The sequence below is a fragment of the Prionailurus viverrinus genome, chromosome D3, assembly GCF_022837055.1.
Source record: "Prionailurus viverrinus isolate Anna chromosome D3, UM_Priviv_1.0, whole genome shotgun sequence".
In the NCBI taxonomy this organism is placed as follows: domain Eukaryota; kingdom Metazoa; phylum Chordata; class Mammalia; order Carnivora; family Felidae; genus Prionailurus; species Prionailurus viverrinus.
The window spans coordinates 88,931,790-88,954,936 of NC_062572.1; positions in this window are offsets into that span (position 1 = coordinate 88,931,790).

The following is a 23,147-nucleotide window of genomic DNA, read 5'->3' on the forward strand; positions in this document are numbered from 1 at the left end:
AGGAAATGATTTCAGTTATAAAAATATATTTTAGAAGTATTCAACTACAAAGTAGCAATGTGTTTTTAACAACATTCTGAGTCACGGACATATAATATGAACCAAATGAATTCAAATGAGTACTATTGAAATCCAGAAATATATTTAACATAGTGAAAATTAACTGGCACATTTAAATAGTTGATGCTGTCTTAAAGCAACTGTGGATAAAAGTTCTTCTAGGGTCTTCTGGGTGGCTCAGTCAGTTAAGCATCTGATTCTTGATTTCGGCTCAGGTCATGTTCTCATGTTTCGTGAGTTTGAGCCCCATGTCGGGCTCTGTGCTGACAGTGTGGAGCCTACTTGGGATTCTCTCTCCCTCTCTCTACCCCTCCCCTCTCCCTCTCTGTCTCACAAAATAAATATTTTTTTAAAAAGTTGTGCTTCTAGTTAGGTAACAATATTGATGCCTGGTAAGCAGTTTAATTCATGTAATAACTAATGAGCATATTGGCATTGCAAATGTATTTTTGCATTCTGTGGAAGCTGAATTAAGCAGCACTGTGAATATCGGTCCCTATTCGAATAAGCAGTTTCTATTCTGGATCTTTCATGAGATGGCTATCCTCTAGAAAAACAAATATTTATGGGAATTATTTTAAACACAGAAAATCTACATAAGACATTAAAGTTGGGAAGAAAATAGGACAGAGAAATATATTAGTTGTACTTCTTACTTTACTTTTGCATATGCTGCTAAACCAATCACTTAATCTTGTCATTTCCCCATGGGCTAGTTTTCTCTTTGCATCCTAGTGGGTTGGAAGTTTTTGATGAAAGAATAGAGAACTTTCACAGGTCAGTTTGAAGTACAGCTAGCTTCCTTAAAGAGTATGACTAGGGTACCCTCAACAGGAAGTTGGAATTGGAACAAAGACCTGATAAAGCTAAGTGTGAATGCCAACAGTATTTTAAACAACCTAAACTGGAAACAAGTGATCAGGGTCAACATTTGGTCAACGTAGGAGAGGATGTGAATAAAAACCAGATGGGAACATGGGAGATAAAATGGAGCAAGATGGAGGATCGGATGAGGTGGTTTGGGATCTAGAGGACAAATATTGTGGCAAGGCTGGCCGCCCATGTGCTGTGATCTAAGTGCGCATTGCAATCTTTCATCAAGAATATTTGTGTCCCTGAGAATCACGATATTTTAAATTCTACCATTTAACAGTTACTATCTTGACTTCCGAAGGTTTTAGTTCTTAAAAAACAAATCTTCGGTTAGATCTACAGGCTAACTAGCTAACCATTTCCTCATTTGTGCTCCACTGAGTGACACCCAGCTCCATGTGCCCATCTGTGGCCCCAAGGATAGGACTCTTCCGCAGTGTATGCCCTCCTCTTTGATGAGGTGGCTCCTGGTCCATGTTCCTTGGTTAGGCTTGTGCTCGCCCCTTCACAGAGAGGTTCCCATTTCTTCTTTACGTGTTCACTGAACGCAATGACCTTCGCCACATGCCTGCAAAATAAAGGGCCAAAAAATTGAGAGCCTAGTGTTCTTCCAGTCGCCTGCCACACGGAACGATACTCTCTGATGATGCCAGCTTAAAATGTGTTATTTTCACTTTACCATTTCTGTTGAACAGTTTTACCATTTCTGGAGAACTAAAAGTCTGCCCATCAAAATGTAAGATAATTAATTGGCTACCCCTAGAATTTGTTCAAAGACAGATCCAGGTTGTGTGAGGCCTGAAGCTTGTGCAGGGTGGGCAATAATCTTTTAAAAATGCATACAACATTACTAAAACTAAATTAACTACAAGGCCCTGGAAGGAGCCCATGCAATTGGAAGGGCCTGAAGCTTAATCTTCATTAGCTTCACAGTAAATCTGCCTTTGTATATAATATAATTGCTCCTCACTTATTAGCAAGCAGAGAAGGAGTGGTGAAATCAGCAAGTGGCTGGCCTTGGAGCTGCAAAGAGAGTCAAAGAGGGGTTGTTGGCATCAGTTTGGTGATCGCTTTCATGGACCGAGGCTGAGGACATTTTTGCTAAAATATCATCTAAAGAGCCAGCAGGAGTGTTGGGAGCAACAAATCTCAACACTTGACTTTTTAATTTGCCACCCCCCACTGTCTCTGCATTGTGTGTCTTTTATTTTCAAAGGTCCACTCTTACTGGTGTGCAGCACGGGCCATGTCTACTTTTTAGCAATTCAAAATGGAATTGACAAACCTTTTCCATCTGTATGTATTGTGTTAAATATTTTTTTCTAATTTTTTTCAGCGTTTATTTATTTTTGAGAGACAGGGAGAGACAAAGCATGAGGAGGGGAGGGGCAGAGAGAGAGGGAGACACAGAATCTGAAGCAGGCTCCAGGCTCTGAGCTGTCAACACAGAGCCCGACGTGGGGCTTGAACCCATAAATGGTGAGATCATGACCCGGGCCGAAGTCAGACACCTTATTGACTGATCCACCCGGGCGCCCCTGTACTAAATATCTTAAATAGATGTATAGATACGACTGCATAATTTACCCAACTATTAATGGTTTAAACACCGGTTATGAGTTTAAATTGCATCCTCCTGAAAGATATGTTCACGTATAACCCCCATCCCAGGACCTCAGAATGTGACCCTGTATGGAAATAGGGTTGTTGCAGATATAATGAATTTCATATGAGGCCATGCTTCAAACGGACGGGCTCTTAATTCGATGTGGTTGATGTCCTTATACGAGAGTAGAGACACAGAACCACAAGGGGAGACACCCAGTGATGACAGAGGCAGAGACAGGAGCATCACGGCTGCCCAGTCACGGAACCCCAAGGTTTGCAGATGAGGCACACCACCAGGAGCTGGGAAGAGGCAAGGAACGTTCTGCCCTACAGGTGTCAGGAGGAGCATGGTTCTGCTCACAACCTGCTCTCAGACTTGGAGCTTCGAGAACTGTGAGAGAATAAATGTGCTGTTTCAAGCCAGCTAGTTTGTAGGCCTTTTTTAGGACAGCCCTATAAAACTAACACGGTATCTAATACCCACTGTGGGGACTCGGTGCTGGGCATAAGACAAAGAATAAGATAGCATACTCCCTGTCGTGCAATTTATCTCTTGAGGAATATTGACTCTCATCATTGTGTATCATCTACCTCTGTGTAACCAATGCAATAAAAGGGAAATCGATTCTTCAGATCTCAGTTTCTTTTCTAAATATGTAACACATAGGTATTTGGGATTATTAGATAAAATTAAATCTATTATATATATTTTGTTTATATTAGATACATATATGTTTTATATAGGTTTTACTTATTTGATGCGTATTATATAAAATCATCTTGTAAACTAGAAAGCATATTAAATAGTGACTGGAATCATACTAAATAACATTGCTGTACAGTTGAAGTATTTAGATTAGTCCAGGTGCTTTTTTTTTTTAAAGTTTGTTTATTTTGAGAGAGAGAGAGTGTGAGTATGTGCCTGTGAGTAGGGGAGGGAGAGAGAGAATCCCACACAGTCTCCTGTCCGTGCAGATGTGGGGCTCAAACTCTCCATGACTTCAAGACCTGAGCCAAAATCAAGAGTCGGACACTAAACTGACCGAGTCACCCAGGCCCCCCAGACTGGTGCTTTGACTGGATCTGGCAGTATGCATTAGGCTTAAAAACAGGAAAGAAAGAATGGAAGGTTTGAGTGGCTAGCTCCATGAAGGACCACTGTTCAGGAAGACCATTTGTGGCCTGTTGGTAAAGAATCCTACACAAATGTGTGACACACAGTAGGATTGTATGGGAGAGCAATAAAATATTTCACAGAATGAGTAAGAAATCTTGGGCAGAAAAAGAAAATCATTAAAATACAAAGATAAAACCCATTAAACCACAAAGACAAAAGGACATTGGACTCTCTATTTGCTTTTGAATCCTGGGTCTCCCACTTACTGCTAGATCTTAGGCACTTAGCACTGTCATCTTAGAGCAGCATTTTTCAAATCCGAGGTAAATGTATCTTGCAGAGTGATTTGTGAAGATTGCTTCAGGTAATACATGTCAAACACATTACTTTATCAGACTAGGTAACCAAATAGGTACTCTTTGTCTTGCCAAGTGGAATAATGCTCCTCCCCATCCCCTGTGGTACACACATTTGTGCATGCACACAAAACAATGTTCACATCCTAATCCCATGTGACTGTATTAGGTTATACGGTAAAAGGAATGAAGGGAGCAGCAGGATTTGAGGTTGCTTATCAGCTGACTTTAAAATGGGGAGATTAGGGACGCCTGGGTGGCTCACGTCACGATCTCACAGTCCGTGAGTTTGAGCCCCGTGTCGGGCTCTGTGCCGGCAGCTCAGAGCCTGGAGCTCAGAGAGGGATTCTGTGTCTCCCTCTCTCTCTGCTCCTCCCCTGCTCATGCTCTGTCTGTCTCTCTCAAAAATAAATAAAAACATTAAAAAAAATAAAAAATGGGGAGATTAGCCTGGGTTTTTAAGGTGTGCCTGATATAATCCCAAGGATTTTTTTTTTTTTTTTTTTAATTTTTTTTTTCAACGTTTATTTATTTTTGGGACAGAGAGAGACAGAGCATGAACGGGGGAGGGGCAGAGAGAGAGGGAGACACAGAATCGGAAACAGGCTCCAGGCTCTGAGCCATCAGCCCAGAGCCCGATGCGGGGCTCGAACTCACGGACCGCGAGATCGTGACCTGGCTGAAGTCGGACACTTAACCGACTGCGCCACCCAGGCGCCCCAATCCCAAGGATTTTTAAATGTGAAAGTGGGAAGCACAAGAATCAGTGGCAGGTGATTTCATATAAGAAAGAAAGACTTGCCCCTACATATCAAGGATTAGGGAAGTCAGAAAGGCTGCAAAACATATTCTCCCATATTTCTTCCAAAAAAGAAACATGTCCAGGCTGCCACAATGTAATTGAGTGGAGCAGATTTTGTCTAAGTCACTACGTGTAATAATTTGTTGCAGCACCAATTGGAAACAATTACAGTTATTATAATCTCATTGAGAAATAGAGGACACTGCCCAGCACAAGCGAGGTAATGAGGATACATAAGAGGAAACACATGATCCTTCATGAAACCAAAGCTAAGGGAAACGCGGGCATATCATAGGTGATTGCACTACACTGTGATTAAGTGCTTGATAGAAATGAGAAGTTTTCCTAATTAGATTTGAAGAGATGCTGGAAGGGTGTAGGCATTGGGGAGTATGTCTCATGCACCTGGAATTGTCGGATGCATGACTTGGGGAAGAAAAAGGATGAGAAGTTAAAAAGGATGAGAAGTTAGGATAAATGGAGAGACTTAAAGGAGTTTGTGTTACACAGGATTTAGGCTCAGTGAGTCAGGAAGTGAGGAGAGTAAGCCAGAGGTAGGAGCACTGTACTACAGGTGTGGTGTTCACACGCTTGTACCAGATCCTGTCTTTTCCTATCCTGTCCTTCCCTTCGCTATATTAGTCATCTACTACAGTATACTGTTTCAGACCATGCCATCCCAGCAGCTGTAGAATGGTGTCAAAAGCCAGCATATTTAATGTCTTGAATCTGAATAAGTTCATTAGGTCGGACAGCTGGCCATTTGTATTATCTTAGGTAAGTGAGATACCTTCTGAAAGCCTATTTTTCTTGAATTGGTAAAAGAGGGATGAAAATCAAGTCCTTATCTAAGAGGATGCTTTGAGGATTACATGAGTTAATACAGGATTTGGCACATAGTGATACGTAAACGTTAGCATAATAATAGTAATTCTTTTTTTTTAATTTTTTTTTCAACATTTATTTATTTTTGGGACAGAGAGAGACAGAGCATGAACGGGGGAGGGGCAGAGAGAGAGGGAGACACAGAATCGGAAACAGGCTCCAGGCTCTGAGCCATCAGCCCAGAGCCCGACGCGGGGCTCGAACTCACGGACCGCGAGATCGTGACCTGGCTGAAGTCGGACGCTTAACCGACTGCGCCACCCAGGCGCCCCAATAATAGTAATTCTTAAGGCGCCTGGGTTGCTCCGTCAGTTAAGTGTCCGACTTTGGCTCAGATCAGATCTCATGGTGTATGAGTTAGAGCCCCTACATCAGGCTCTGTGCTGACACCTCAGAGCCTGGAGCGTACTTCAGATCCTGTGTCTCCTTTTCTCTCTGCACCTATCCCTGCTCATGCTCTCAAAACTAAATAAGCATTAAAAAAAATAGTACTGATAGTAATTCTTATGTTACTGTAACTTCTATCACAGCTATTATGAGTGCCAACTCAGGAAACACGTTGAAAATCATGTTAAAGAGTTTGAGCTCTATCTTCAGAGGAGGAGGGGACCAAGGAGGATTTTCTCCAGTAGGGAAATGATCCAAATTGCATTTTAGAACAACCACTGTGCAAATAACATGGAGGAAACATGCACACTTTCCTACTCACCTCCCGAATATCACTTAAATGACGGTGAATGAATAAAAAGATAAAAATCCTCACAAAGAACACAGGAAAGGAGATAACGCCAGAGGAGAGGTCCACAACCTTCTTGGAAAATGTTAAGACCAGTGGGTAAATAGGAACTGACTGAGCAAGGCAAAGGAGGAAACAAGAAGTAAGCCTCTTTGTGACACAGCCTTTGAAAGGCTCAGAAAATTAAGGAATCATTTTCCTACAAAACCAGGTGTTTGGGGAGAAGCTGAAGTGAGAATAGAGAATATCTGGTTCTTTTAGCCGCTATTGTCGTTCCATTCCTACTGTAGCAAGCAATGAGAAGTTGAATCTTTAGCAAAACTGATCATGAGGGATTCTGGAACAATGGAAACCAGCCGTAGCACGGCTAGGAGGGAAGTGCTTTTTTTTTGAATAATTTTGAATAAATTGTGTGCATATGGAAAAGTGAGAGCCCCCATTGGCCCGGTGGACCCCCAGAATTCTAGCAGCCAAACTAATTCTGTTCCGGCATGTGATGGAGTGTTCCTCTCTGGGGAATATGTCTATGTTAAAAAAATTATATATATATATATATATATATATATAAATATATAATCAATATTATATAATTATATATTTTTATATATTATATATTATATAATCAATATAATCATATATATCATTTTATAATATTAATAATAATTATAAAAAATAATTATAAATAATATAAATAATAATTATAAATAATAATTATAAATAATAATAATAAATAATTATAATTACTAATATTCATATTATAATATTATAATATATAATATATATAAATATAATCAATATTATATAATTATATATTTTTATATATTATATATTATATAATCAATATAATCATATATATATATATATATATATATATATATATCAATCACCAATGTGTCCTTCAAAGAAGCTGTTGATTCTCCAGGCTACTGTGGGGTAGCACATGAATGCCTCATAACCAATTACTTCCTATTGTCCTCCCTTTCTTTTTTCTCCTTAAAACTTCCCACACTTCACAATATTCATTATATAGTTATATTCTTCCTGCATTGTTTTGTTCACTGCTGTGTCCCCAATACCTAGAATATTGTGGGTTTCTTCCTTTCTATCTCTGTCTTTGTCTCTGTCTCCCTACACCCCCATATATATATAAATTGTATGTAATAGTATATAATTGTTTTTGATAAGTAAATATTGAACAATTAGCTCTCTACCTTCCCCTGCTTTATTGCCTTTGCATTCAAGGAAAGAGATCGACCGAAACAAATAGAAAAATAGAACTCAGAAATGGAGGCAATGCACTGAGCAGAAGAAAACTACAAACATACAAAAATTACAAAATTAGGAAAAATAAAAGAATACATGTATATCACAAGAACAGGGCTATTAAACATAAAAAAGCACTTCAAGAAAAAACACTTGAAAACACAACTATAAAAGCAAAATTTTATTTAAATAATGAAAACCGTGAATGATAGTATTGAAAATGTAGCTTGGATATTAGATATGATGAAGTAATGGGAGCATCTATGACACTTTCAGATAACTTTATACTCAATGATGACATATTGAACACTTTCCATTTAGACTACTAACAAGGAAACAACGCCCACTCTCACTACCTGTAATCAGTATGCTACAGGTCCTCTTCTGTGGAGGAAGGTAAGAAAAAGAAAAGGCATGAAGTTCAGGTAGGAAGATGTTAAGTTATCTCAGGATGCAGATAATGAGTGGTTATTTAGAAAATCCTCAGTAACTCACAAGAAAACTAGCAAGTGGAACTAAATGGTTTTAGAAAAATCCTATGGAACAAGATGAATCTTCAAAGAAGTTGTGTTTTTGTAGTAGCTAAAACTTGTAGAAACTAGATTTTTAAAGAAACCTTTTTCTAGTATTGTGTAAAATACAAAATAGGAATAAATATAACTGAAGGCAACAAAAGAGGTAAGAAAAATAATTTGGGGACTTTCCAGAATTCAGATTTAGAAATCTGATCTAGCTCTTTTTTTTTTTCTCCTTTTCACCTATTAATTTGGATTCTCATGCAGCCCCACGGATTCACATAAAATACACACACTGTGCCCTGTTCCTTAAAATCATAAGGTTGCCTCTACATCACATTTCTTATAGTTAGAAGACTGTTCCACCAGATATCCACATGCTCACTCCCTCATTTAATTTGTATCTCTTTCACATATCATACCTTCAGTGGTTGCTTCTTTGTTCACCCCACCTAAGAAATCTCTGCTGAAGCTTTCTACTTTTTTTAGAGATAATTTTATCCTCAGGACATTTACCTTCTACCACCGCCACTAGAATGTAGTTTCATGAAGACAGTGATTTCATCTCTGTCACCTCACATACACTGAAGGAGCATTCTTAACCTAGTTAAGTGAATTAATTTTATCAACAAAGAAGGGAGGCTATCTCCTGGGCAGGTAATCAACACTGACAAAGTGATTATAATAGTCAAAAGGGCAAATTTCACTTTTCTCTCTCTAAAGATCAATGAAAGGATCTTCCATAAGATTTTTACATTTAGTTTTAAGAATATACTAAGATAAAAATTGATATTGAGCAGTAAAGCACATTGATTTTGTAATATATCCACAGTATATTAGAAATACATGACTAAAGCATTTTACTAACTGGAATACAAAAGTAAAAAATTACCCAAAATATAGACTGGATAAGTCAGAGATTGAAGATATTTTTAGAAGTAATTAAGAGACAGAAGAGGCAGAATCAACAGTCACCATGCCTGACATATTACAAATAAACCATGATTCAAAAAACAATATTCTTGGTAACTTTCATTTCCCTCCTGCATGTTCAATTCCTTAACATATATTAGGACTCCAAAATTCAGCAAATACTTGCACAGTATATAGGCATAAAAATATGCATAAAATAAATTGACCTACATGTAAATTATAGCTTTCTTGTTTCTTTGAATTTGTTTTATTTTTATTTCAATAAGAGAGAGCACATGAGAACATGTTCCTCTAGATAATTACTGAATATGTTTCTAAAAATGATGAAAATTATGAATTCTCATATGAAAAAGCACCAAAATTCTGAGAATAGTTAAAAAAGGAATAACTTATCTAGCAGTTCAAAATGAAAATATAGAATTCTGATGTAGAAGAAAAATATAGTAAAAACAGCAAGAAAGAAAATTTATATTTATATTTATTTTTATTTTTATATTTATATTTATAATCAACAATTGTTAGATATACACCTGATTTATAATTGGCCATAATGAAAGTCATAAAACAATGGGCTAACATTTTTCAAACTGTTATAGGAAAATGTATGTTTTGGTTTAGGATTCTATAGACGAGAGCCATATTTTTAACATGCTAAAAGTTAATGTCACCAAAGTTGACATTGTTTTAATTAATAATATTGCTTTCCTATGATTGATGTTGTCCTTTGGACACAATATTTCTCTCAAAATGTGCATATGTCACATTTATTATCACAACTGTTATCAAAGCAAATCATAGCTTTCAAATTCTTTTAACATTGGACACTGAGCTTCCTGATACAAATTATCATTCAGTAATACCTCTTTCTTCTGTCTTCTATTTTACTTTATTTATTACTATGGTCGGTATATGAAAAGGAGTCTTCTTTATATCTCCCATATTCAAAATAAGGAAAGTTTGATGCATTCTTTTGCCTCAGAGTTCCCCCAGAACTGCATATAATATAGCATTGAGTTGTACTGTCATTTGAAACACAGACAAACACTTAGCCTGAAGGTTTAAAACAAGAAAACAGGATTGGGGTTAATTGGTAATGGAGTCACCCATTTGATAAACATATCAAGGTAAGAAGCAATAATAGTTCAGAAAAACAACTGTAACCATGATTTTTCCTTGCTTTCAGAATTATGCAGTCCTTTTTCACTGGATATTCAGTCAGCATAAAGCAATATATCATATACTAGGCCTACAAATATAAGGATATATTCCAACTGGAGGATCAAAGTTCTAAAAGCGATGATGAGAGTCTGAAAATGGTTTTATTACAGCCACCTACAGCCTCATGCCAGTGGGTCTGGGGTTCTTTTATGTCATAACATACTGAGAAATCTCGCACCATTGTCTCTCATCCTTTGGACCACACCAGATCCCGCATGTTGCCATAGTTGATATCTTGCAGAAATGACCAATTAAAATGGAAACACAATGTGTAACACTAGCTGCAAATTCCCCAAGTCATGAACATCTTTTGCAAAGAGCAAAGAATCCATTTTTTTCCTAGCTGTTACCTTAAGCCCAAGGTACCTGTACTCGTGAATTAATTCAGCAATGGTGAAAATATCCTTATTTTTTCAAATTCTGAAAACTGGAAAGCAAGCTAATCAGTTGTATTCAGACTATAACAACTCATAATCTCTCATTTATCTTGATGATTGGATTAAGGGACTGGAATCAAGGCTGAATGATGTTTAATTTCAAAATTCAATCAGAAACCAAGAACAACACTTTCTTTCCAAAAACCAGGTCATAGAAAAAAATGTGCATATGCAACATGCTTTTCATGGACTATCCTTTAGATGGAAGGCCATTGGGTTGGAGTCTGTGTGCATATGTGTGTGTGGGTTATACATTATAAACTCTGAGTACAATCCTCAGATCTTTTTGATTTGTTCTATTTTTCTTTAATTAAGGGTGTAATTTAATCAAATTATCTTTCTTGAAGAAGTGGAGTGCTAGGCAAGGCAAATTCTGTTGGCCTGAGTGCTGTAGAACATTTTGTCTAAAACATTAATTTGCTTTACTTTCTTGCCAATGAACATTGCTTTAAAGGAATGTATCATTCTTGATAACTGTAGTCCCCATCCTAAAATATGCCATTATTTATAGTAGGTTTGAAAAATATTATAAATACCATGTATTAAATGGTACAAAAACATAAAAATATACATGAAATAGATCAACCTATATGTCAATGATAGTTATCCCTTTTGTTTTCTTATACTGCTTTTGTTAACTTTTATCTCTTGTGGGTTTTTTTAGTAAGGTAGTCACTATAAGTGTTTTGTTTTTCCCTCCTCAAATTGTAGTTGGCAAATTCTATGTGTGTAGAATTGAAAAATGACCACATTTATGTAAAAATGTCTCCCTTTTTTTAAAGATGGAAGCGGACTGGCTTTGTCCGCCTCGTCACCCGAATGGGGTGTGTTTTATCAGATCATATTTGATCTTCAAAATGTCAAAAAACAAAGCTAGCATTAAAGTTATGGTTACATATTTCCTCTTAATTCCACTGTATTTACTTACATTGATACTTACCGTATTTAGTATGCTCAGTGTATAAAAGTTTAAGGTTCTGTATTTTTTCCACTTAGCATGAGCTATAAAAACATACCTGTCTTTAGCTTTTAAAAGTTTCATCACATTATCACTGCTATTATTCACTTGTGTTTGGTGCTATTTACACTCCCTTCATATCATGTTTGTCTTTATGATAAAGAGTTAGCAAAAACTGAATTATATTATAAATGGAGATGGAATAAATTCGAGAGTAAATTATCTACAATTAGTATTGAAAGTATTGGATTTATATCATAAAAGTGGGCATATTGTAACTGCAACTTTACTATTTTGATAAGGAAATAAGATAAAGCCTACTTATCACAATGTGACTTTCACAGCTGTTGTTTCTCTATGCCATGGTTATGCAATGATTTTCTTCTTCTCCTTACAACATTACTTTGGGTGGAGGGATCAGCCATCAAGATTGAAATGACAAACTGATTGATGATGATCAAGACAGAATAGAATCTCATTTGCTCTCATGGCTTCAAATGGCCACTTCTTTACTAATATTGGCCCAAATTTAGTCATGTCCAAAAAATTAGCAAATAGGATTTGAAGCTACAGGAGGGAGAGGAAAGATGAATAAAGAATGAGCCACGTTTGTTCTGGGACCTTTGGGACACTAACTACTTTAGCAAGTTTATCCATGCTCAATCACCATGACATAGGGCAAGGGGTGGATTCCCCTCACCAGGTGGCACCTCAAATTCAAATTCAGAAATGGCGCTGACGAGCAGAACAACTTGTGAAGTCTGTTCAGCAGGTAATAGTCAGATACAATGTGTAATAGGTGAGGATAGCTTTTCTATCCCTGGAACCTTGGGGACAGTTACGGGGAAAAAAAGAAAAGAATGTTCGCTCTCAGTTTAATTTTGCTAATGTTCCACTTGAGCTTCCCTTGCCAAATACATTCTAATAAATGTACTGTATTCATGTGAATTGGCTCTACCCTAAGACCAAACAGTTAGCTATTTATTATGTCAGTAAATTATTTTCAAGGTTTTTAATAAATGATATCAAGCAGTCTTCACAAAGAAGGTAGAAATCACACTTATTGTGATGCTAAGAATGTACAAACATTTTTAAATGAATTTTATTTTTGAATTTTTTAATTTGAATATAGGTGATGCACAGTGTTGCATTAGTTTCAGGTGTACAACATAGTGATTCGGCAGGTGTATTCATGTGCAGTTACCATCCATCACCAGACAATGCGATTACAACGCCACGGACCGTATTGCCCAGACTGTGTCCTTTATTCCTTATTCGTTCCATAGCCAGCGGGTCTGTGTTTCACACTCCCTTTCAACCACTTTGCCCATTCCTTCACCCCTTCCCTCTGGCAACCATCAGTTCGTTCTCTGTATTTACAGGTCTGATTCTGCAAAGATTTCTGAAATACAAGTTTTACTATGTGCTCTTCTTTAACTGCCTTATTTTTTTCTAGAATGAAAAAACCTTTTTTTATAAATGTGAAATTGGAGTCTTTTTAATGATACATTTTAAATGGGCAACTTATTAAACATTATTTTCATGTAATACCAAAATCTTTACTTAGTAATTTAGCTACTGGTCTCATAGATCCATTAAAAAGAACTTTAATAATTGGTATTTGCCTAGTTGTGAGTACAGGGTTTTTTATTTTATCACCAAATATATAGACAATTATGAAATTAAATTATGAAATTTAATTTATATGGTTTATTTTAAAATTTTTTATGTTTCTTTTTGAGAAAGAGAGACAGACTGTGATTGGGGGATGGAGAGAGAGAGAGAGAGGGAGACACAGAATCCGAAGCAGGCTCCAGGCTCTTAGCTGTCGGCACAGAGGCCAATGCAGGGTTCGAACTCACAAACTCTGAGATCACGACCTGAGCTGAAGTTGGACACTTAACCAATTGAGCCACCCAGGCACCCCTAATTTACATGGTTCATTAAAAAAATAATATTGTTAATATAATTCCTGTCTTATATTTTATATTAGCAAAATAATTAAACAAGAATCATATGCCAGTTAAAGAACCTAAAATACAACCTATATCTTAATTCTAAACACACATGCACAGAGTTAAGCACACAGAAAAAAGAGGAAAGAAAACCAATTTGTAAACTCTTCATACAAAGATTAGCACTATTAACACATTTAAATCATACAGTCAGATGACTGTACTATATATTTAATCTATATTTACGTGTATATATGAAAAAGATGATGCAATCCTTAAATGTGGATAGTGGCACATTTTCCTTTAATTACTTTTACTTGTAAACTTGCTAAAATGCAGCTATGAAACATTTTAAAAAATAAAGTCTCAAAAACAATGAATAGCCCATTTTCAGAAATTCTTCTCCTTCTTTCAAGTTTCTATTGTTTTCCAAGGAAAGATTATCCAGCAGATTGAATAACAGGGTGGAGGGGCCGCTATGAGGTCAGGTGACAGGGTGGATATGCAGACCAAGCAGGATGCTCCTGAAATCTACTGAAACTTGGCCACAGCAGGCTCTTCATTAGCAAAGGGGTTTTCCACAGGCTGCTTTAGTAAGCTCGTAGCCTCTTTTTCATTGCTCTTCAATTAATCCAAATTTCACCACTGAAAGTTCAAACCTATAGAGAAATTTTATGATGAAGACTTACAAAGTCGTCTTCAAATGGTTAGGAGCGGAGAAACATGCAGGTACCATAGACTTTAACTGAAATGTAACAGGTAAGCTAAAAAATAGTTTTTCATTGACATTTTTATGTGTAATTATGCCCCAAGATATGTAGAGAGTTACCTGGGATTTTGCTATTCATATTTTAACTGCTGCAGCCTCTTACATATGAAATTTCTGGGGCGCCTGTGTGGCTCAGTAGGCTAAGCATCCAACTCTTGATTGTGGCTCAGGTCATGATCCCAGGGTTGGGGGGATCTAGCCCTGCATGGGGTTCTCTTTCTCTCTCTCTCTCTCTTTCTTTCTTCCCCTGCCCTGCTCTTCCCCAGTTCCTGTGCATGTTCTTTCTCAAGTGAAATAAAAATGAAATTCCTGACAATCTTCTGAAATGTATGTTATGGAGGGATAAGACATTCGTTTATATAAAGGGGTAGGAAATATTAAAACCACATCAGGGCAATAAATATGAGCCTATCAACATAGTTACTTGATTTTCCATTAATTTACCTCTCCAAAGTTTTGTGTATTGTACTGTTTTTGTAATCATTTTTAAAAGATTGCTTTCTCAGTTGGTTATGGACAGGTACCTTCACTGATGAAAAATCTGAGTTAAGTAATCATTTAAGATGACAGCTGCACGGGGGGCAGGACACGGCAGCACATATTTCCCAAATTAGTTGTCTCAGGAAAATGTGGAGAACAACGCATGAGTTAAATTATATCCTTTGGACGATCGCATCTATATCCCAATCTCATAAACTCATAAAAATGTCCTATGTTTTGTCTTGCTAAGGTGTGTTAAATTATATTTTAAACCTAATTAGGTGTGCTAGACAGGCATTTAGAGGAAAAGTTGTATTCCTATCAGCATTTTTATTTTATATGTTCCTGAAAATCTGAGCATTCAATAATGTTACAAAAATTGGGTATGTGGGAAAAGACACAGAATATTTGATTTTGTTTTTAATTAGAACGTGTGTATATTTTAATCATGTTTGTATATTTTAACCATGCTATATTATCTTCAGATACTTAATCATGCCATAAAATGACACCTCCAGTGGAAAGAAGTCACAGAAAATTTCCCAATATTCCTCTTTGTTCTCAAGGATTATGAGGCCATTGGAACATGCATATTTGCATTTAACAATTCTAGTTTCATAAACTATTATAAACTACTACCACACATGATATAAAATATTACACAATTCATCCTGCCTTTCTAGAAATAGAGTTCTCTTTTGATTCCTTCATCAGAAAAGCAATCTGGGATATCTAGGGTGAATGGAGAACCAGAGTTCCTGTGGCAGACAAAATACAGAGTTTAAATTTGGGTTCAGGGTTTATTAACTTCGAACCCTTGGAGCAAGGAGCAGACAAAGGAAAATCCAAGAAAAATCCATCAGTATTTAAGCATGCAAGTACCACTTGAGGTCAAGGATGTGTATTTCAAATGCAATAAAGAGGAATTCAGGAAAGATACTAAAGTTCGCTTCTCAAAATATAAGTCATGCAAGTAGAATGCTTCAAGGCCTTTTTAGTAAACCACCGTTTGATTTCTCATGAGAATTGGTTGCCAGAGAAGCAGCTCTTAATTAAGAATATAAATAATAACATCCCTCAGGAGGGCCGTGGAAATCATCGTCAGTGTCAGAATATTAATGTTTTACTTTTTTTTTCTCTCTCATACTGGCCCTTACGTCTTAATTCCTATGTTGTCAGTTAAATTACTAATGAAACTTTCTGTGCTTTCTGGATCTGGTGATGATCAAAATTAAACTACTTCCTGAATCATCAGCACCTGTGACTCCATTAAAGTATGGAGACTCTTTGACTCTAAAATTCTCAGATTTACTTCAAAATAGAAAACATCTTTGAAAACTTTTTAAAAGTTTTTTAAGTGTTTATTATTTATTTTTGAGAGAGAGAGAGAAACAGTTTGAGTGGGGAAGGAGCAGATAAAGAGGGAGACACAGAATCCCAAGAAGGCTCCAGGCTCTGAGCTGTCAGCACAGAGATTGATGCAGGGCTCGAACTCATGAACTGTGAGATCATGACCTGAGCCGAAGTTGGATGTTCAAGGACTGAACTACCCAGGTGCCCCCAAAACGTTTTTTTTTAAACACTAAGTCGTATCGGCCATCCCTAGTGGAGACTTTAACCGCTACCCTTGTACAGGTTTGCATTGCATCCTCCCACTTCCCTCCTCTGCATCATGATACAAATGGATGGAAAACGGGACAATTGCCTGGACCAGGAGATCTTGGCCCAGCTTTGACTGGTCCTTCAGGAAGCTGCATGGGTAGCTACAATTCTCGCATCTGATGGGCGGATTGAGACTACCCCTATTGCCAGTCAAAAGGTTTGTGGTTCAAGTTATGATAGAACAAAAAACTAAAACAAAAACTGAACAGGATTTATATGAAGCAGTGGACCTGTGTATATTCTTTTGCTGAGGCTACCATAACAAACTACCACTGACTGACTTGCTTAAGTAACAAAACTTTATTTTCTTACAGTTTTGGAGGTTAGGAAGCCCAAGATTTAGGTGTCAGCAGGTTCCTTCTGAAGGCTTCCTCCATGGCCAGTTGACGGCTGCCTTCTTCCCCCTGTGTGTTCTGTGGCCTTCCCTCTGTACCTTTCACTCTGTGTCCTAATTTCCTTATCTTCTAAAGACACCACTTAATTGGACTAAAGCCCACCCTAACGACCTCATTTTAACTTTATCTCCTCTTTAAAGATTATGTCTCTATAGCTACATTCTGAGGTGCTGGCATATGAATTTTTGGACACACAGTTCAGCCCATAAAGCTATGTTTGACCAGAGAATTCCGAACGAGTTCGCCTCATTGCACAAGACATATTCTGGATGGCCTCTGCCATACTCTGAACCATTCTTGTTGCTGCCAAAGAAGGGCTAAATAAAACAGAAAACAAAACACACAAAATGGAAGAAGGAATCAGCAGGATGGACATATTCCTGAAAGCCCTAGAATGTGTGAGACCTGATGCAGAGAAGCAGATGAAGAGAAGCTCAGCATCCTGTGCTTTTCTAGTGAGAGCACCTGCAGAATGTTTCCAGACATGCAGAGTGAATGTCAGTTGAAAAGAAGGCAAAATGCAATGCCCTTTCCTGAAGATTTTTTTTTGAAATATGGCAGATATCTTACACTACGAATGACCTAAAATACCATAAAAATGAAGCAGCTTATTATTGAACAAATAAAGTTTAACCCTAACAGTAAATATGTTTGTCGGTGTCTTTTTTAAATGTTTATTTATTTTTGAGACAGAGCATAAGTGGGAGAGGGGCAGAGAGAGAGGGAGACACAGAATCCAAAGCAGGCTCCAGGCTCCAAGCTCCAAGCTATCAGCACAGAGCCCCTCGGGGGGCTCGAACTCACGAACTGAGAGATCATGACCTGAGCTGAAGTCAGAGGCTTCACCAACTGAGCCACCCAGACACCCCTTTTTGTATGTCTTTAAAGTAGTTAAGTGTATGTCCAACTATAGCTTAATAAAAGCATTTATGAAGTTCAGAATGAGAGTTTTAATATAGGATTTTATTATTTTCAGGTGTTGTGGACACAGGTGAAGGCAGCCGCTAGACCCCATTGAGTCACACCCTCCTATAATCCCCTCTCCTTGGGTGTGGGTGGAACCAGTAACTGTTTTTAGCCAAAAGAATATGGCCAAGTTGACATGAAAGCCACTCCTGTGATTGTTATGTTATAGAAGACTCCATATTGTAGGTTTGAGCAAGAAATTCTCCTTCTAGCCTAGAAGACACAAATAGCTGTGTTGTAAGAGGCTCAGGGAGAGTTGCAGGTGGCTGCCTGCCTGGAGCTGAGAATGGCCTCAGCGGACAGTCATCGAATACATGGGTCTTCTGTCAGCCTCTAGGCAAGGAATCCTGTTGACCTCCTGAGTGAGCCTGGGAGCTTATCTTTCCCCAGTTGAGTCTCAAGATGAAAACACGAGCCAGCTGGCACCTCGACCTCAGCCTCGTGAGACCCTGAGTGGGTCTTAACCAAGTTAAGGTTTGCTGGGAACCCTTACCCGTAGCAAATGGAACATAAGAGATGTGTGCTGTTAGAAGGTCCTAAATTTTGTGGTAATTTTTTCACACAGAAATATAGAAGACAAGGAAAACCCAAAACGTGTATGTGTCTTGGTAATAAGGATTTTTCTTGTTTCTTTGAAAATGGTTGAGTCTCCTGACCTCAGAATAATAGCATTTCAAAAACTATGATCTTTCACTGAAAAAGCCCTGTTCCCAGCTTAAAATCTTTGGTGCCCTCTTTCTGAGGACCTGTTTCACTAACTTTGTGTTGGTTTCGTTCTTTTCAAAGCACCAGACTCCTATTGTTCTGTTCTTCCATCTCCTTTCTTGACTGTTCTCCCTTTTTTCTCCACCTTCTCACTCTTTTTGGCCTTCTATGCTCCCTCACTGTCTTTTCCTCCTCCCCTTTCTCCTCCTCTTCCCCTTCCTTCTCTTCCCCCTCCCCCTTTCCTCCCCTTCCTCCTCCTCCTCCTCCTCCCCTTCCTCTTCTTCCCCTTCCTTCTCTTCCTCCTCTTCCCCTTTCTCCTTCTTCTCCCCCTTCCACTTCCTCCCCTCCCCTTCCTCCTCTTCCCCTTCCTTCTCTTCCTCCTCCCCCTTTCCTCCCCTTCCTCCTCCTCCTCCTCCCCTTCCTTCTCCTCCTCCTCTCCCTTCCTTCTCTTCCTCCTCCCCCTTTCTTCCCCTTCTTCCTCCTCCTCCCCCCTTCCTTCTCCTCCTCCTTCCCTTTCTTCTCCTCCTCCTCCTAGTCCTGCTTCCCTTCCTTCTCCACCTCCTCCACCTACCTCATTATCTTCCTCACAAACTAGGTAAAGCCTTACATGGAAGTAATAGAAATAAATGGTTATTTGTTTTAAAATAGGTTATAGCTAATGGCCTGAGAGCTCTATAAAATGGTGAAGTGTGTATTACGCACAATTACATCAACCAAGACCCTAACAAAACAACTGGCTTATTAGCACATTTTCAAAATATTTTTCCTCTGTATAAAGTATAGAATAAATAATAATTCTATTGATAATAATTGGAAATGTGATTAATAATTGAGATAAAAAATCCATTGAGTATTCAGCATTGAGACGATCTTTTGCCCAAAGCTATGATATATACTCTTGCAAATAAAAATAGCTTTAAGCATATGTTTCTATATACATGTGAATAAATGGGTAGGTATATATGCGTATTCTGAAAGGTTTAGTAAGATACCTTTAGATTTGTAAACATGTACAGTGGCAAGGTCATTCCCATGGTTGGCCTCTAGTCAGAAATAAATGGATAGCACTGCAGTGTAAGGTTAGGGAGTGACAGGTCACCTGTCACGGGACATGAACAAGATGAGCAAGGTGATTAGTTGGAGATGATTAATCTGGTTACGATAAACCAGTTTTGTAGCCTTGAGTCCAGTGATTTATGAGGGAGCGGTGACTGAAAGAAAAGGTAGAGATGGTTTGCTTAAAGCAGGATGAGAAAAAGGAAAACAAAGCCAAACACTCTTGGAGACAGAAAATAGATATTATTCCAATAAGATATGAATATGATAAGATCTATGAGAAGAAGTCATGCGATTTTGAAAGAACATGTCCTGGAGGCTCAGTTCATATGGTCTTACCGTTAGGTAGGCATATTTTCTTAAAATAATCAGCCATCCTACTCCCATTCATTAGACAAAACAATATGTAAAAGTCTATAATCTATATGAAGAAATGCCGTGTTATCTCGGAAACTTCTGAGACATAGGGAGAATACACTTCATGAAAAGATATGATTATTTAAAATTCTTGACCAATAACATTCTTTTAGAGTTGTCAAGTCACAGGGCACCTGGGTGGCTCAGTCAGTTGACTCTCCGACTTTGACTCAGGTCATGATCTCACGGCTCATGAGTTCACGCCCCGCATCAGGCTCACTGCTGTCAGCGCACAGCCTACTTGGGATCCTGTCTCCCTCTCTCTCTGCCCCTCCCTCTGCTCACACTTTCTCTCAAAAATAAATAAAACATAAGAAAAAAGAGTTGTCAAGTCACATCTACATGCAAGAACCCCCATACCTAATTTGTCATGTGTATTAAAATATCTGTATAGGGGCGCCTGGGTGGCGCAGTCGGTTGAGCGTCCGACTTCAGCCAGGTCACGATCTCGCGGCCCGTGAGTTCGAGCCCCGCGTCAGGCTCTGGGCTGATGGCTCAGAGCCTGGAGCCTGTTTCCGATTCTGTGTCTCCCTCTCTCTCTGCCCCTCCTCGTTCATGCTCTGTCTCTCTCTGTCCCCAAAATAAATAAAAAAAAAAAAAAAAAAAAAAAAAAAATATCTGTATATATTTAACAGCCCATTCTTTTAAAAAATGACCTCATCTCAGAGTAACTTTAGACTTATAGAAGAATTGTAAAGATAGTTCAGAGAGTTTGTATATATCCATCTTGCAACTTTGATTAATGTTATTTTAAATAACCATCACACGCATATCAAAATGAATTTAATAGGGTACAACATCATTAACTAAACCACAGACTTGATTGTTTACCTCTAGGTTTTCCAAATATGTCCTTCTGATCCAAGGTTCAATTCAGGATACAACATGACATCTTTTTCAACATATGTCATTAGTCTTCTCTAAAATAAATTGGTTTCCTGGTCTTTCCTTGTGTTTTCATAGACTTTATACTTTTGAGAAGTATTTGTAGTACTTTTTAGCATTTGTCCTTCCACATGGGTTTGGCTGATGTTTTCTCATGGGTGGGCTGGGGTTTTGAAATATTTTTTTGGAAAAATTCCGAAGGCGTTCTTATTCTATCAAGAAGTATAAGATAACTTCCCTTGTTATGGTTAACATCATGATCGCTTCATTAAGGGGGGATCTGTCAGATTTCTCCACTGTAAAGTTAGTATTTCTCATTTTCCATACTCTATTAAAATTCAGTCGCTAAACTCAGGACACGGTGAAAAGAAATTACTCCTAGAGAAAGGAGTATCAGGAATTTGTAGACATACGTACCACAGTAATTAATAAATATTTGGTGGGAGACAATGTTGATGATTTACAAATATGCACTTTTTCCTTTGCCTACTAACCGTGGTACTTGCCTACAGCAACTATTACTTTACTATTCTAGCGGTCATTTCTATTTTCCTTCTTCCTCTTACATTTATTATTTGAACTCTTCTGAAAGGGAGATTTATCCCTTGTCTCCCATTTTTCTCTTTTTTAAGCTTATTTATTTATTTTTGAGAGAGAGTGCAAGTGTGAGTGGCAGAGGGGCATAGAGAGAGGGAGAGAGAATTCCAAGCAGGCTCCACACTGTTAGAGCAGAGTGGGATGTGGGGCTCAGACTCACAAACTGTGAGATCATGACCTGGGTTGAAGTCGATAGTTGGCTGCTTAACCCACTGAGCCACCCAGGTGCCCCTCTCCCATTTATTTCTTAATTCTATTTTTTATACAACTATGGACTCATGGATGTTTAGATTATTGTCGACCTCAAAGGGCCATGGACCTGGGTCGGCAAAGGAACTGAGAAAAACTGATGACACTGTAGCGAGGCACAGGGGACCCCGAGCCAACAGCCCGAGGTACCGAGGTTTATTGTACATCTTCTTATATATGTTTTCAGGAAAAACAGATCAGCAATGATTAACAACAGAAGCTTAGCAAAGCATGTCAACTATGTACATCTGATTCCGCTATTGTACGAATCTTGTGTACCAGAGCAGTCTTGCAGATACGTATGTTCCTATAAGAATCTTTAAGATAGAAGCAAAGACAAAGAAGGGAGTGAGTGCACTGAGCTATATACAGCTGGCTTCCTTTAAGCAAAACATCCCTGTCTGCCTACTAAAGAACAGACCACATTTGCCAAGGGCAATTCACTCAAGCCCTTTCAGGTTATTTTTCACCTTACGATCTCAAGTTTTCTCAGAGATCTTGGGGCCTGAGTGAATATGCACGTATGGTCATTGTGGTCTGTTTCCCACAGTTCCTCCTGTCTTTTTTCAAAGCGGCAGCTGCAGTAAGCATCTTACGATGAAAGCTCTGTGCATTCAGTTGCCTTCTGAGGGTACAGTATCCTATGAGGAAGACAACGTGTTAAAACAGCCAAAAAGGAGCCACCAAGGCAGTGTGTGATGCTTTGCCACCACCCTCGGGGATCCGGTCCTTCTAGGGTGTGAGCCATATCAGGAGCTAGTTGCCCATATCGGGTTTGGGGAGGAGAATCCTTAAACGTATCGAAAATTTCCTGTCTCTGATTATAATCCTAACCTGTTCTTATTTATTTCGTGGCTCAAATTATTCAGCTTTGGCCGTTGGGAGTCCTTTCAGCTTCCAGCTTGGGAAGAATTAGTTTTAATTTAATACATTGTGATAGAAAATGATGTTGGCTGATTCTAATATTTAACAATATGAAAGTATACTTTTGCAATAAAAGTACTTTTACTGATGGAATATCTTAAGGTGGAACCAAAATATTTGTACCCAAGAGATAACGTCCTACACCCAAGTTTATTTGAATAGCCATGACTTATACATGGGCCTTTAGGTGACAGTTGGGGTAACAAAAACAGTGACAGTGAAGGAAGATAGTAAAACTGGGATGTACCTATGTACTGTTGTGCTTCACGTATGTGACAATAGCAAGTTTTTATTCGTGCACCGCACCGAGTTTTGAAAGTAAGTTA